Source organism: Triticum dicoccoides, chromosome 3B (genome assembly GCF_002162155.2).
Source record: "Triticum dicoccoides isolate Atlit2015 ecotype Zavitan chromosome 3B, WEW_v2.0, whole genome shotgun sequence".
NCBI classification, from domain to species: Eukaryota; Viridiplantae; Streptophyta; class Magnoliopsida; order Poales; family Poaceae; genus Triticum; species Triticum dicoccoides.
This window is the reverse complement of record NC_041385.1, coordinates 512,958,831-512,977,142: the sequence shown is the minus strand read 5'-3', so window position 1 is coordinate 512,977,142 and position 18,312 is coordinate 512,958,831. Positions and strand designations below refer to the sequence as shown.

General features: G+C 42.3%; 1 pseudogene; it reads right to left on the bottom strand.

Annotated features, from left to right (window-relative positions):
* Positions 1 to 8,980: 8,980 nt before the first annotated feature.
* The window catches only part of LOC119279614, a 64,946-nt pseudogene continuing 55,614 nt past the window's right edge, over positions 8,981 to 18,312 (bottom strand).

Here is an 18,312-nt window from a genome sequence, read left to right as displayed (position 1 = left end):
AATTTCTGCTATGTTCCCCAACAGTGGCATCATGAGCTAGGTCTATTGCGTAGATTCTATGCACGAGTAGAACATAAAGTAGTTGTGGGCGTTGATTTTGTTCAATATGTTTACCTTTACTAGTCCAATCTTGTTTCGACGGTATTGTGGGATGAAGCCGCCCGGACCGACCTTACACGTACTCTTATGTGAGACAGGTTCCACCGACTGACATGCACTTGGTGCATAAGGTGGCTAGCGGGTGCCAGTCTCTCCCACTTTAGTCGGAACAGATTCGATGAAAAGGGTCCTTATGAAGGGTAAATAGCAATTGGCATATCACGTTGTGGTTTTTGCGTAGGTAAGAAATGTTCTTGCTAGAAACCCATAGCAGCCACGTAAAACATGCAAACAACAATTAGAGGATGTCTAACTTGTTTTTGCAGGGTATGCTATGTGATGTGATATGGCCAAAAAGAATGTGATGAATGATATGTGATGTATGAGATTGATCATGTTCTTGTAATAGGAATCACGACTTGCATGTCGATGAGTATGACAACTGGCAGGAGCCATAGGAGTTGTCTTAATTTATTGTATGACCTGCGTGTCATTGAACAACGCCATGTAATTACTTTACTTTATTGCTAACCGGTAGCCATAGTAGTAGAAGTAATAAGTTGGCGAGACAACTTCATGGAGACACGATGATGGAGATCATGGTGTCATGCCGGTGACGATGATGATCATGGAACCCCGAAGATGGAGATCAAAAGGAGCAAAATGATATTGGCCATATCATGTCATTTTTTGGTTGCATGTGATGTTTGTCATGTTTATACATCTTGTTTGCTTAGAACGACGGTAGTAAATAAGATGATCCCTCATTAAAATTTCAAGAAAGTGTTCCCCCTAACTGTGCACCGTTGCGAAAGTTCGTCGTTTCGAAGCACCACGCGATGATCGGGTGTGATAGATTCTTACGTTCACATACAACGGGTGTAAGCCAGATTTACACACGCGAAACACTTAGGTTAACTTGACGAGCCTAGCATGTACCAACATGGCCTCGAAACACAAGAGACCGAAAGGTCGAGCATGAGTCGTATGGAGGATACGATCAACATGAAGATGTTCACCGATGATGACTAGTCTGTCTCACGTGATGATCGGACACGACCTAGTTGACTCGGATCATGTAATCACTTAGATGACTAGAGGGATGTCTATCTGAGTGGGAGTTCATGAGATGAACTTAATTATCCTGAACATAGTCAAAAGATCTTTGCAAATTATATCGTAAGCTCACGCTTTAGTTCCACTGTTTAGATATGTTCCTAGAGAAAATATAGTTGAAAGTTGACAGTAGCGATTATGCAGACAGTAGAAAGCTTATGTCCTTAATGTACCGCTCAGTGTGCTGAACCCCAAACGTCGTCTGTGGATGTTACGAACATCGGACATACACGTTTTGATAACTACGTGATAGTTCAGTTAAACGGTTTAGAGTTGAGGCACCAAAGACGTTTTTCGAAACATCGCGGAACATATGAGATGTTTCGAGGGCTGAAATTGGGATTTCAGGCTCGTGCCCAAGTCAAGAGGTATAAGACCTCCGACGATTTTCTTAGCCTGCAAACTAAGGGAGAAAAGCTCAATCGTTGAGCTTGTGCTCAGATTGTCTGAGTGCAACAATCACTTGAATCGAGTGGGAGTTGATCTTCCAGATGAGATAGTGATGTTTCTCCAAAGTCATTGCCACCAAGCTGCTAGAGCTTCGTGATGAACTATAACATATCAGGGATAGATATGATGACCCTTGAGGTATTCGCGATGTTTGACACCGCGAAAGTAGAAATCAAGAAGGAGCATCAATTGTTGATGGTTGGTGAAACCACTAGTTTCAAGAAGGGCAAGGGCAAGAAGGGATACTTCATGAAACGGCAAATCAGCTGCTACTCTAGTGAAGAAACCCAAGGTTGAACCCAAACCCGAGACTAAGTGCTTCTATAATAAGGGGAACAGCCACTGGAGCAGAATTACCCTAGATACTTGGTAGATGAGAAGGCTGGCAAGGTCGATAGAAGTATATTGGATATACATTATGTTAATGTGTACTTTACTAGTACTCCTAGTAGCACCAGGGTATTAAGATACCGGTTTGGTTGCTAAGTGTTAGTAACTCAAAATAAAAGAGCTACGGAATAAACGGAGACTAGCTAAAGGTGAGCTGACGATATGTGTTGGAAGTGTTTCCAAGTTTGATGTGATCAAACATCGCACGCTCCCTCTACCATCAAGATTAGTATTAAACCTGAACAATTGTCATTTGGTGTTTGCGTTGAGCATAGACATGATTGGATTATGTCTATCGCAATACGGTTATTCATTTAAGGAGAATAATGGTTACTCTATTTATTTGAATAATACCTTCAATGGTCTTGCACCTAAAGGAATGGTTTATTGAATCTCGATCGTAGTGATACACATTTTCATGCCAAAAGATATAAGATAGTAATGATAGTACCACTTACTTGTGGCACTGCCATGTAAGTCATATTGGTATAAAACGCATGAAGAAGCTCCATGTTGATGGATCTTTGGACTCACTCGTTTTTGAAAAGTTTGAGACATGCGAACCATGTCTATTGGTGTATACGCATGAAGAAACTCCATGCAGATGGATCGTTTGGACTCACTTGATTTTGAATCACTTGAGATATGCAAATCATACCACATGGGCAAGATGACTGAAAAGCCTCGTTTTCAGTAAGATAGAACAAGATATCAACTTGTTGGAAGTAACACATTTTGATGTGTGCAGTCCAATGAGTGCTGAGGCATGCAATGAATATCGTTATGTTCTTACTTCACATATGATTCGAGTAGATGTTGAGTATATTTACTTGACGAAACACAAGCCTGAATTATTGAATGGTTCAAGTAATTTCAGAGTGAAGTTGAAGGTCATCGTGACAAGAGGATAAAATGTCTATGATATGATCATAGAGATGAGTATCTGAGTTACGAGTTTTGGCACGCATTTAAGACATTGTGGAAATTGTTTCACAATTAATACTGCCTGGAACACCATAGAGTGATGGTGTGTCCAAACATCATAGTTGCACCCTATTGGATATGGTGCGTACCATGATGTCTCTTATCGAATTACCACTATCATTCATGGGTTAGGCATTAGAGACAACCACACTCACTTTAATAGGGCACCACGTAATTCCATTGAGACGACACCGTTTGAACTATGGTTTGGAGAAACCTAAGTTGTCGTTTCTTAAAAGTTTGAGGTTGCGACGCTTATGTGAAAACTTTCAGGTTGATAAGCTCGAACCCAAAGCGGATAAAATGCATCTTCATAGGACACCCAAAACAGTTGGGTATACCTCCTAATTCAGATCCGAAAGCAATAGGGATTATTTCTTGAATCGGGTCCTTTCTCGAGGAAAGGTTTGTCTCAAGAATTGAGTGGGAGGATGGTGGAGACTTGATGAGGTTATTGAACCGTCACTTCAACAAGTGTGTAGCAGGGCACAGGAAGTTGTTCCTGTGGCACCTACACCAATTGAAGTAGAAGCTTATGATAGTGATCATGAAGTTTTGGATCAAATCACTACCGTACCTCGTAGGGTGACAAGGATGCGTACTACTTCAGAGTGGTACAGTAATCCTGTCTTGAAGGTCATGTTGCTAGACAACAATGAACCTACGAGCTATGGAGAAGCGATTGTGGGCCCAAATTCCGACAAATGGTTAGAAGCCATGAAATCCGAGATAGGATCCATGTATCAGAACAAAGCATGGACTTTGGTGGACTTGCCCGATGATCGGCAAGCCATTGAGATAAATGGATCTTTAAGAAGAAGACGGACGTGGACGGTAATGTCACCGTCTATGAAGCTCGACTTGTGGTGAAGAGTTTTTCACAAGTTCAAGGAGTTAACTACAATGAGATTTTCTCATCCGTAGCGATGCTTAAGTCCGTCGGAATCATGTTAGCATTAGCTGCATTTATGAAATCTGGCAGATGGATGTCAAAATGGTTTTCCTTACCAGTTTTCGTAAGGAAAGGTTGTATGTTATACAATCAGAAAGTTTTTGTCGATCCTAAGGATGCTAAAAGGTATGCTGGCTCCAGCGATCCTTCTAAGGACTAGAGTAAGCATCTCGGAGTTGGAATGTACGCTTTGATGAGATGATCAAAGATTTTGGGTTTATACAAAGTTTATGAGAAACTTGTATTTCCAAAGAAGTGAGTGGGAGCACTATAGAATTTCTGATGAGTATATGTTGTTGACATATAGTTGATCAAAAATGATGTAGAATTTCTGGAAAGCATATAGGGTTATTTGAAAGGTGTTTTTCAATGGAAAACCTGGATTAAGCTACTTGAACATTGAGCATCAAGATCTATGAGGATAGATCAAAAATGCTAAATGGTACTTTCAAATGAGCACATACCTTGACATGATCTTGAAGGTGTTCAAGATGGACCAGTCAAAGAAGGAGTTCTTGCCTGAGTTGTAAGGTATGAAGTTAAGAGTTAAAGCTCGACCACGGCAGAAGAGAGAGAAAGGACGAAGGTCGTCCCCTATGCTTCAGACGTAGGCTCTATAGTATGCTATGCTGTGTACCGCACCGGAAGTGTGCCTTGCCATGAGTCAGTCAAGGGGTACAAGAATGATCCAGGAATGGATCATTGGACAGCGGTCAAAATTGTCCTTGGAGTAAATAAGGACATGTTTCTCGATTATGGAGGTGATAAAGAGTTCGGCATAAAGGGTTACGTCGATGCAAGCTTTAACACCTATCCGAGTGACTCTGAGTAGCAAACCGGATACGTATAGTGGAGCAACCATTTGGAATAGCTCCAAGTGGAGTGTGGAAGCAACATTTACAATATGACCTAGAGATTTGCGAAGTACATACGGATCTGAATGTTGCAGACCCGTTGACTAAAACCTCTCTTACAAGCAAAACATGATCAAACCCCAGAACTCATTGAGTCTTAGTCACATGATGATGTGAACTGGTTTAGTGACACTAGTAAACTCTTTGGATGTTGGTCACATGGCGATGTGACCTGTGAGTGTTAATCACATGGCGATGTGAACTAGATTATTGAGTCTAGTGCAAGTGGGAGACTGTTGGAAATATGCCCTAGAGGCAATAATAAATTAGTTATTATTATATTTCCTTGTTCATGATAATCGTTTATTATCCATGCTATAATTGTATTGATAGGAAACTCAGATACATGTGTGGATACATAGACAACACCATGTCCCTAGTAAGCCTCTAGTTGACTAGCTCGTTGATCAATAGATGGTTAGGGTTTCCTGACCATGGACATTGGATGTCGTTGATAACGGGACCACATCATTAGCAGAATGATGTGATGGACAAGACTCAATCCTAAGCCTAGCACAAAGATCGTGTAGTTCGTATGCTAAAGCTTTTCTAATGTCAAGTATCTTTTCCTTAGACCATCAGAATGTGCAACTCCCAGATACCGTAGGAATGCTTTGGGTGTACCAAACATCACAACGTAACTGGGTGGCTATAAAGATGCACTACAGGTATCTCCGAAAGTGTCTGTTGGGTTGGCACGAATCGAGACTGGGATTTGTCACTCCGTGTAAACGGAGAGGTATCTCTCGGCCCACTCGGTAGGACATCATCATAATGTGCACAATGTGATCAAAGAGTTGATCACGGGATGATGTGTTACGGAACGAGTAAAGAGACTTGCCGGTAACAAGATTGAACAAGGTATCGGCATACCGACGATCGAATCTCGGGCAAGTACAATACCGCTAGACAAAGGGAGTTGTATACGGGATCGATTGAGTCCTTGACATTGTGGTTCATCCAATGAGATCATCGTGGAAGATGTGGGAGCCAACATGGGTATCCAGATCCCGCTGTTGGTTATCGACCGGAGAACGTCTCGGTCATGTCTGCATGATTCCCGAACCCGTAGGGTCTACACACTTAAGGTTCGATGATGCTAGGGTTATAAAGGAGGTTTGTATGTGGTTACCGAATATTGTTCAGAGTCCCGGATGAGATCCCGGATGTCACGAGGAGTTCCGGAATGGTCCGGAGGTAAATATTTATATATGGGAAGTCCTGTTTTGTTCACCGGAAAAGTTTCGGGTTTTATCGGTAACATACCGGGACCACAGGGAGGGTCCCGGGGGTCCACCAAGTGGGGCCACCATCCCCGGAGGGCTGCATGGGGCAAGTGTGGAAGGGGACCAGCCCCAGGTGGGCTGGTGCGCCCTCCACAAGGGCTCAAGGCGCCTAGGGTTTGGGGAGGGGGCGCCTCCACCTGACTTGGGGGGCAAGTTTCCCCCTCTCCCCCCTTTGGCCGCCCCCCTAGATGGGATCTAGGGCTGGCCGCCACCCCTAGGGGTGGAAACCTAGGTGGGGGCGCAGCCCCCCCTCTCCCCCTATATATAGTGGAGGCAAAGGAGCAGCCCAACACACAAAGTTCTTCTCCTGTTGGCGCAGCCCTACCTCTCTTTCTCCTCATATCTCACGGTGCTTGGTGAAGCCCTGCGGGATTACCACGCTCCTCCACCACCACCACGCCGTTCTGCTGCTGCTGTACAGAGTCTTCCTCAACCTCTCCCTCTCTCCTTGCTGGATCAAGGCATGGGAGACGTCACCGGGCTGTACCTGTGTTGAACGCGGAGGTGCCGTCCGTTCGGCACTAGGATCTCCGGTGATTTGGATCACGACGAGTACGACTCCTTCAACCCTGTTCTCTTGAACGCTTCCGCTTAGCAATCTACAAGGGTATGTAGATGCACTCCCCTCTCTCTCGTTTCTAGTTTCTCCATAGATAGATCTTGGTGACTCGTAGGAAAATTTTGAATTTCTGCTACGTTCCCCAACAAGGATCACAGAGAGTAGGCCGAGATGAACGACACTGGAAACGACTCTAGTGTAGTAGGACGTGGGCAATGAGATCAAGGGAAAGGGCTTCAGCGTCAAGAGGGACGAATAGGAGGGCTCCGAGCAGAGGACAGAGGAGCTCGACATGGCGGCGTGAGTGCAGTAGACTGCTGTTCAAAGAGAGATGAAACTACGATCGTCGAAACCAAAAACTTACAACACGAATGTTGTGCGGAACTGCGAGATTAGGCTGTTGGTCAAAGGAAATTTCAAATGATTGATCGTGCGCGACGAATCTGACAAACTTCGTCCAGAATAAATTCAAACGGGAACACGAAATAAAGAACTTCTAGCCAACGAAACTACGAACCGATCACCTGAATGGAACCGTAGCATCGAGGTGCATCTTTTTCGCGTAGAGCTTACCTTGAATCGAAGCATCATTATGTAGATCAGAGGGACAAGGAAGAGACGAGATTAGAGAGAAGCTTACTGGAGGTGGAAGAAGACCTCAAGTAATCACCCCGCATACCTTCCATCTCCACTCGTGCAAGGGCCCGTTCTGTTGCGCTCGCCTCGGTCTGGCTCGCGAGAAACAGCCAATCTGAGCGTTTCCAGCGAGCGAGGCCCAGAGGTGCTTTAAGTCTCGTGCGATGCAGGCCCAACAGTGTATACATGCAACCAAATAGGCCAGGACTCTTCTCGTGCGGGACTGATTGGGTCTCATGCAGGCAACCAAACACGCCCCTAGTGTGCTGCTGGTGCGGGCTCATGTAGACACAACCTCAATTGTTCTTTCAAAACAAGCCTCATGCTTTGTTTGGTAGAAGTGGACTGGGGAGGTTTGGGGAGGGATGATTTCTTAGGATTGGGTGAATCCCTTCCTTTCACCCAATCCCCTCAAAACCCCTTGAAACCCCAAACCCCTCCAGCCACCGTTTCCTCCATATGAAAAACTTGTTTGGCAGCCTGGGATTCACGTATTTAGCTAAGATAGTGCAAACATCTGAAAATGCAATCTTTCCAAGTAAAATGACATCAAATTATGCAAGGAAGGACAGTGCAGATATCAAGTGAACAAAAATAACATATAACCTCACTTGTACTTGCTCCCAGAATATGCAAAGTAGCAAAACTAAGGGCATCACCTACAAAACAACAGGTCCTCACAATACTGATACTAGCTAGTGCTATATTGGCCAAAACAACAGTCCTAGGCATAGTATTCTGTTACAACCAAGTTTAATAGAGGGTGGTAGCCACATTTGTATTTGGCTAGCTGCATTTCATATTGTCGTTGGCAATTGAGATCTCTCCTTTGCTAGCATCTAACTCCAGCCTGGAAAGCAACAAATACTCATAATAACTCTGCAAGAAAACATTGATCTTGAATCCACATAAAAAGTCAAAAATAACAACATCATCAGCACACACATCTACAAGTTGGAAACTGCACAACTCACATTAAGCCCCAGCAAAATACATGGGATTTCTTATTGTATATCCTAGCCCAAATACACATAATTCAATGTCTATTCTTGTGTAAACGAATTATGTATGTGATAAATTCTACTATAATATCTACTATTTAGTGTGTAGGAAGTTAACTAATGACTGAAATGAGCATCAGCAAGATGCATTAGTCAGCATAGTAACAAGGTGCTTTCAGTAAGTCACTTCAAGTAATTGAATCGAAGAAAAGGTGCAAATCTCCATGAGACATGCCCAAGATTACTGTAACTACAATACGACCATTTAAATAGTTTAGGCAATAGTCCTACTAAAACTAAGTCACTTGAGCATCAACCACACACATTATATAGGAAGGACTAATAAATATGACATGAAATAGAACTCAAGCCTCATACATGACCTCATGAGGCCACCCTAGTTTTGGTTTGATGACCAGAATATACAAAGCTAAAATGACCTCATCAGGCCACCCTAGTTTGGTTTGATGTACAACGCTCGCTAATTGCAACCAAATACATTCTATGAGACCGATCCCATCAGCTAATTGAAGCAAAATATGAGGAGTAGGGAATACCAAAATAAGATATTAATAGGAACAAGGTAGCTTACCTTAGATACGTTGAGGCAACTCTACCATTTTGTTCCGAAGAAACACGACAACACTCTCTTCATCTTGAGCGGCAGAATTGAGAAAGATATCATGGTTCTCAGCATTTTTGAACACTTTGTAGGCATCGGCTCTTTCACAGTGTTGGAAGCTTTCCATCTTGTGCAGAACAACAATGCACTTGCTAATGGATAACTCTTGGGCATTTTTGGACCCTACCAACAAAGCAGACTCCTCCTTCACTTGCTTCCATTTGATCTCCACATACTGTGCCATCACTTCCACCATTGGATCATCACGCTTCTTTCCCTTCTTTAATTCCTTCACATGCTTCTTATTTGAAGCAACATCACCTCTTTGTGTAGCATCTCTTGGCTCATCACTTTGAAAAACATCTCTTGGACCATCACTTGTGTAGCATCTCTTGGCTCATTACTTTGAGCAACATCTCTTTGATTGTTGTACATGTGCACATCATCATTGTATTGATTCAGGTAAAAAGAGAAGGCATTCTGCTCTCTTTCAACTTCGGGATCACCATCACTAACTTGTGTAACCTTAGTTGATGTGAAATTGAAGTTACCTTCTGCTATGTGTCCTGCACAAACACCCAAGTTATCATTAAAGGCCACATAGCAATGAAAATTCATTATAAAGGTCAAAAAAAGAGAAGAAATGAAAATCCATTCAAATCAGTAACTCACCATCATAGAGATCACCAAGCTTATCATAGAGGGGAAAAGGCTTATTTTGGAACTTAGTTATTTCTGGCCATGACTGTATATAAAAGAAATGATTTATCAAACTTAGGTTACTCAAAAATGAGATGATTACAAAGTCATGGAATACAAGTTAGAAGTTGCAAAGACAAAATGCACTAAACTAGAATTTACGGTCATCAAGTTTTGCCAAAGATGTGCGTCAGCATCTATCAAGTGTGTATGATAGTTCCAGCTGAACCGCTCTGTTTGCGGGCATCCTTAAGAAGCCTATATTGAGCTTTCAAATCTGTCTGCTTTTCCTGACTCTATTGCTTTGTAAAATTTGCATGGCAATATCTTTCATGAAATAAACTTGCCATCCTATTCCAAGCTTCAGTTGACCAACCATTTTGCCCCTATGGAACAAAGTGTCATGCTCCTGAAGTAACTCCACCAAACCCTTTTCAAGAGCCAGCTTACATTGAGCTCTTGGCTTTTAACTACACCAACACAAATTTACATTGTTCAAACTTAATGCTCAACATGATAAGAGGAGTTACTGTCATTCAATTTGAAAAAAATAGTGATAAACTATCATGATCTAGCTAATATTCAAGATGAGAAATATTAATGCAACAAGTATAGATGAATGAAATTACATGTGGAGATGAAGCATTTAAATACCTCTTGGAGGAGTCTTTTTAATTTTGGGTGATGGCTTCTTCGTACCGTGTGAAGCTTTTTTCCCATTTGCTTTCATGATATTGTACTTTGGGGACCCCTTTGGATACATATCTTCATTTCAACACACTCTACACTATTAGATGATGAAGACGACATAAGTTAATTAATTAATATATGTATATATATGATTAAAAACACACCACCATGTTGGCTATTCAGCATGGTATGCTTCCCAGATTTGCATTGCAATTTCATCCCTTAGAGTGTTCCCTAAGTCGTTGTTCCCACACTTATTCTCGTCACCATTTGGGAGATCAACAAAATCGTTTGGCACTATGTTATCGAGCTGGTTATCAAGCCAAGTCTCATCACCATTCTCCATTTTGATGATATTGTGAAGAACTGCGGTAGCTACGGGAAGTTTCACTCAATTCTCGATTGAATGTAGTGTGCCAACATGAAGAATTGGGAAGCACTTTTTAAGAATTCCTAGGGACATTAACACATGGTTCCATAGAACAACATGCCAATGATTGAACAATTCCCTGTGATTTTGTGGACGAGGGTGTCCATGACAAAATTCCTTCAAATGATACCGGACACCCTGATAAGGTGCGAGAAATGACCGAATGTTTACATAGCCCCCATCAACTAGGTAAAATTTTCCCTCGGGTACTCTAAATCATTTGCTCATTGCAGACTAAAGAACTCTCGCATCTGTAGCTAAACCCTCCCAGCCACATGATATGAAAGTGAATCTTATATCAAAGTCGCATGCAATCATAATATTAGTTCTAAGATAAGATGCGAAAACCCGGAAGATATGTGGCTCCATCCTATAAGCTACTAGGCAATTCTTGACATGCCCTGTAAGGATATCGTCAACACGCTTCTTGCCATATAGGATGGAGCTATGTTGTTGCTTTCTCTCGATTGGTCCTCTATTACGCATTCGATGCAATACGGGCCGAATAAAGTGCAGCATGTCTTCAGCATCCTCCCTTCTCCTCCTATTTCATTCGATAATCTCGGAATTCATCTCGACACTAAAACTAGAATCGGGAAACAAAAAATAAGAACTATATTCATAAGACATACATAATGATCTAGAATATCATATCATCAGTGTGCCAAGATGTGCAATGATCAAGAGCTATCAAGTATGATATACTACTCCGGCAAAGAAACAAGCTCAAGAGGCCAAGAAGCTTGTGTAGCTAACCGAAGTTAGGCGTGGCAACATGTTCCCAAGATGGAGGCAACTCGTCCACCCAACAAGGATCCAAGCGGCAGGCTGTGAAAATAAGAGTCACACACGTTTCATCATAAGTATTATAAGTAGCAGAATTTCATCATTATTTCTAATCTCATGGCACACACATTTGAATAGAAACATCACTGGATGGTTTGTTCCAATGCATGCAAAAGATGGACAATGAGAATCAAGACCAAAATATCAAGTGCATTGCTACAACTTGTAGATAACTACATGTTGTAGTATGGGGTAACATGGCAATTAGCCAACTAATATCAGTGCCACATATTGCAAGAATGAAGCTCGACGATTAAACTAGGAAGATCAATACTAAACTAACATATGTTCTGGTTAGTTAAAAAACCCAGTATGCATATTTGATTCAGTTGCAGACCACTTTTTTATACAACTGACAAGATAAACTAGCACACAGAGGTGCACAACAACAACATGCTAACCAAACGGTATAACTGTTGGAGAATGCAGTAATTTCAAAAAAATTCCTACGATCACGCAAGATCTATCTAGGTGATGCATAGCAACGGGGGAAGAGTGTGTCCACGTACCCTCGTAGACCGAAAGAGGAAGCGTTATGTAAAACGATTGATTTAGTTGAACGTCTTCGCGATCCAACCGATCAAGTACCGAACACACGACACCTCCGCGATCTGCACACGTTCAGCTTGATGACGTCCCTCGAACTCTAGATCCAGTATTGTCACAAAATATTTTCATTGGACCCAATGTGCTTGGTTCTCTTGTGAAATCTGGATTCCTTTGCCAAGGCAATTGCACCAGTATTGTCACAAAATATTTTCATTGGACCCGATGCACTGGGTATGACCCCTAGATCGGATATGAACTCCTTCATTTGCTGCTTCTGAAGCAGCAATGTACAATGCTTCACACGTAGATCCCACCATGACGATCTGCTTGGAACTGCACCAATTGACAACTTCTCCATTCAATAAAAATACGTATCCGATTTGCGACTTAGAGTCATCCGGATCAAAGCTTGCATCAACGTAACCGTTTATGACGAGCTCTTTTTCACCTCCATAAACGAGAAACATATCCTTAGTCCTTTTCAGGTATTTTAGGATGTTCTTGACCGCTGTCCAGTGCTCCACTCAGGGATACTTTGGTATCTCCCTGCTATGCTTATAGCAAGGCACACATCAGGTCTAGTACACAACATTGCATACATGATAGAACCTATGGCCGAAGCATAGGGAATGGCTTTGATTTTCCCTCTATCTTCTGCAGTGGTCGGGCATTGAGTCTGACTCAACTTCACACCTTGTAACACAGGCAAGAACCCTGTCTTTGACTGATCCATTTTGAACTTCTTCAAAACTTTATCAAGGTATGTGCTTTGTGAAATTCCAATTAAGTGTCTTGATCTATCTCTATAGATCTTGATGCCTAATATGTAAGCAGCTTCACCGAGGTCTTTCATAGAAAAACTCTTATTCAGGTATCCCTTTATGCTATCCAGAAATTCTATATCATTTCCAATCAACAATATGTCATCCAGATATAATATTAGAAATGCTACAGAGCTCCCACTCACTTTCTTGTAAATACAGGCTTCTCCAAAAGTCTGTATAAAACCACATGCTTTGATCACACTATCAAATCATTTATTCCAACTCTGAGAGGCTTGCACCAGTCCATAAATGGAACGCTGGAGCTTGCACACTTCATTAGCACCCTTTGGATCGACAAAACCTTCTGGTTGCATCATATACAACTCTTCTTCCAGAAATCCATTCAGGAATGCAGTTTTGACATCCATTTGCCAAATTTCATAATCATAAAATGCAACAATTGCTAACATGATTCGGATAAACTTAAGCATCGCTACGGATGAGAATGTCTCATCGTAGTCAACTCCTTGAACTTGTCGAAAACCTTTCGCAACAAGTCGAGCTTTGTAAACAGTAACATTACCATCTGCGTCGGTCTTCTTCTTAAAGATCCATTTATTTTCTATGGCTTGCCGATCATCGGGCAAGTCCACCAAAGTCCACACTTTGTTCTCATACATGGATCCCATCTCAGATTTCATGGCCTCAAGCCATTTTGCAGAATCTGGGCTCATCATCGCTTCCTCATAGTTCGTAGGTTCATCATGGTCTAATAACATGACTTCCAGAACATGATAACCGTACCACTCTGGTATGTATCTTACTCTCGAAGATCTACGAGGTTCGGTAGTAACTTGATCTGAGGCTTCATGATCATCATCATTAGCTTCCTCACTAACTGGTGTAGGAATCAAAGGAACTGATTCCTATGATGAACTACTTTCCAATAAGGGATATGGTACAACTACCTCATCAAGTTCTACTTTCCTCCCACTCACTTCTTTCGAGAGAAACTACTTCTCTAGAAAGGATCCATTTTTAGCAACAAAGATTTTGCCTTCGGATCTGTGATAGAAGGTGTACTCAACAGTTTCCTTTGGGTATCCTATGAAGACGCACTTCTCCAATTTGGGTTCAAGATTATCAGGTTGGAGCCTTTTCACATAAGCATCACAGCCCCAAACTTTAAGAAACGACAACTTTGGTTTCTTGCCAAACCACAGTTCATAAGGCGCCGTCTCAACTGATTTTGATGGTGCCCTATTTAAAGTGAATGCAGCCGTCTCTAAAGCATAACCCCAAAACGATAGCGGTAAATTAGTAAGAGACATCGTAGATCACACCATATCTAATAAAGTACGGTTACGACGTTCAAACACACCATTTCACTGTTGTGTTCCAGGTGGCGTTAATTGTGAAACTATCCCATGTTGTTCCAAATGAAGACCAAACTCGTAACACAAATATTCTCCTCCACGATCAGATCGTAGAAACTTTATTTTCTTGTTATGATGATTTTTCACTTCACTCTGAAATTCTTTGAACTTTTCAAATGTTTCAGACTTATGCTTCATTAAGTAGATATAACCATATCTTCTCAAATCATCTATGAAGGTAAGAAAATAACGATACCCGCCATGAGCTTCAATACTCATTGGACCGCATACATCGGTATGTATTATTTCCAATAAGTCAGTACCTCATTCCATTGTTCCGGAGAACGGAGTTTTAGTCATCTCGCCCATGAGGCACGGTTTCGCAAGCACCAAGTGATTCATAATCAAGTGATTCCAAAAGTCCATCAGCATGGAGTTTCTTCATGCACTTTACACTGATATGACCCAAACGGCAGTGCCACAAATAAGTTGCACTATCATTATTAACTTTGCATCTTTTGGCTTCAATACTATGAATATGTGTATCATCACTATCGAGATTCAACAAAAATAGACCACTGAACAAGGGTGCATGACCATAAAAGATATTACTCATATAAATAGAACAACCATTATTCTCTGATTTAAATGAATAATCGTCTCGCATTAACCAAGATCCAGATATAATGTTCATGCTCAATGCTGGCACCAAATAACAATTATTTAGGTCTAAAACTAATCCTGATGGTAGATGTAGAGGTAGCGTGCCAACGGCGATCACATCGACCTTGGAACCATTTCCCACGTGCATCATCACCTCGTCCTTAGCCAATCTTCGTTTAATCCGTAGCCCCTATTTCGAGTTGCTAATATGAGCAACATAACCGGTATCAAATACCCAGGTGCTACTACGAGCATTAGTAAGGTACACATCAATAACATGTATATCAAATATACCTTTCACTTTGCCATCCTTCTTATCCGCCAAATACTTGGGCAGTTCCGCTTCCAGTGACCAGTCCCTTTGCAGTAGAACCACTCAATTTCAGGCTTAGGTCCAGACTTGGGTTTCTTCTCTTGAGCAGCAACCTTTTTGCCGTTCTTCTCGAAGTTCCCCTTCTTACATTTTCCTTTTTTCTTGAAACTAGTGGTCTTGTTGACCATCAACACTTGATGCTCCTTTTTGATTTCTACCTCCGCAGCCTTTAGCATCGTGAAGAGCTCGGTAATAGTCTTGTTCATCCCTTGCATATTATAGTTCATCACGAAGCCTTTATAGCTTGGTGGCAGTGATTGAAGAACTCTGTCAATGACACAATCAACTGGAAGATCAACTCCCAGCTGAGTCAAGTGGTTATGGTACCCAGACACGCCGAGTATGTGTTCACTGACAGAACTATTCTCCTCCATTTTGCAGCTATAGAACTTGTTGGAGACTTCATATCTCTCAACTCAGGCATTTTCTTGAAATACTAACTTTAACTCTTGGAACATCTTGTATGCTCCATGACGTTCAAAACGTCTTTGAAGTCCCGATTCTAAGCAGTAAAGCATGGCACACTGAACTATTGAGTAGTCATCAGTTTTGTTCTGCCAGACGATCTTAACGTCATCAGTAAAATCTGCAGCAGACCTGGCACCCAGCGATGCTTCCAGGACGTAATTCTTGTGTGCAGCAATGAGGATAGTCCTCAAGTTACGGACCCAGGCCATGTAGTTGCTGCCATCATCTTTCAACTTAGCTTTCTCTAGGAACGCATTAAAATTCAAAGGAATGGTAGCATGGTCCATTGATATATAATAACATAGACATGCAAAATAACTATCAGGACTAAGTTCATGATAAATTAAAGTTCAATTAATCATATTACTTAAGAACTCTCACTTAGATAGATATCCCTCTAATCATCCAAGTGATCATGTGATCCAAATCAACTAAACCATGTCCGATCATCACGTGAGATGAGGTAGATTTCAATGGTGAACATCACTATGTTGATCATATCTACTATATGATTCACGTTCGACCTTTCGGTCTCAGTGTTCCAAGGCCATATCTGCATGCTAGGCTCGTCAAGTTTAACCCGAGTATTATGTTTGTGGAAAAACTGGCTTGCACCCATTGTATGTGAACGTAGAGCTTATCACACCCGATCATCACGTGGTGTCTCGGCAAGACGAACTGTAGCAACCATGCATACTCAGGGAGAACACTTGTACCTTGAAATTTAGTAAGGGGTCATCTTGTAATGCTACCGCCGTAGTAAGCAAAATAAGATGCATAAAAGATAAACATCACATGCAATCAAAATATGTGACATGATATGGCCATCATCATCTTGTGCTCATGATCTCCATCACCGAAGTATCGTCATGATCTCCATCATCACTGGCGCGACACCTTGATCTCCATCGTAGCATCGTTGTCGTCTGCCAACTATTGTACTACGACTATCACTACCGCTTAGTGATAAAGTAAAACAATTACATGGCGATTGCATTGCATACAATAAAGCGACAACCATATGGCTCCTGCCAGTTGCCGATAACTTTGTTACAAAACATGATCATCTTATACAACAATTTATATCACATCATGTCTTGACCATATCACATCACAGCAAGCCCTGCAAAAACAAGTTAGACCTCCTCTACTTTGTTGTTGCAAGTTTTACATGGCTGCTACGGGCTTCTAGCAAGGACCGTTCTTACCTACGCATCAAAACCACAACGATTTTTCGTCAAGTGTGCTGTTTTAACCTTCAACAAGGACCGGGCGTAGCTACACTTGATTCAACTAAAGTTGGAGAAACAGACACCCGCCAGCCACCTTTGTGCATAAGCACGTCGGTAGAACCAGTCTCATGAACGTGGTCATGTAATGTCGGTCCGGGCCGCTTCATCCAACAATACCGCCGAATCAAAGTATGACATGTTGGTAAGTAGTATGACTATTATCGCCCACAACTCTTTGTGTTCTACTCGTGCATATACCATCTACGCATAGACCTGATTCTGATACCATTGTTGGAGAAAGCAGTGATTTCAAAAAAAAACCTACGATCACGCAAGATCTATCTAGGTGATGCATAGCAATGAGGGAAGAGTGTGTCCATGTACCCTCGTAGACCGAAAGCGAAAGAGTTATGTAACGCGGTTGATGTAGTCGAACATCTTAGCGATCCAACCGATCAAGTACCGAACGCACGGCACCTCCGCGATTTGCACACGTTCAGCTCGGTGACCTCCCTCGAACTCTAGATCCAGCTAAGGCTGAGGGAGAGTTCCGTCAGCACGACGGCGTGCTGACGGTGATGGTGAAGTTGCCGGCGCAGGGCTTCGCCTAAGCACTACGATGATATGACCGAGGTGGGAAACTGTGGAGGGGGCCACCCACTACAAAAAAAGACACATCCGTGACATTTTGGGCCGAACAAATTTTTTTCTGTCATACTTATGACACTTCTATGACGATAATTGTTACAAAACCCGGTATCATCATAGATGTGGTGGGCTCCTATTTCTATGACAAAAAATCATGACAGAAAATGGGCTTTTCATCCTGGGCGGGCCGGAGACGCAGCTGCATGACATTCTTTGGGCCGTCCATGACGGAAAAAACCGTGGTAGAAGCGAGGGCGAGGAAAATTTCGGTGAGTTCTTGGTTACCGTGGGTGGTCGGGGGCCGAGAAATGCGCGTTTCTCTCGTACATGTACGTGCGTGTGTGCGAGGCATTGGCTCTAACTGAACCCGAGCGAGGCGTTGGGCTCTAACTGAACCTGAGCAATTGCACTGCAGGCTACGCGTTATTGAACCCGAGCGATCGATCGATGGCTGTTAACTGAACCTCATCGAGCGATTCCTTCGCTATTGCTGCTAATTGAAGCCGATCGATGCTGCCTCTAGATGAACAGTGAGCATTGCAGGAGGGGGGGGGGTTGGATGAAC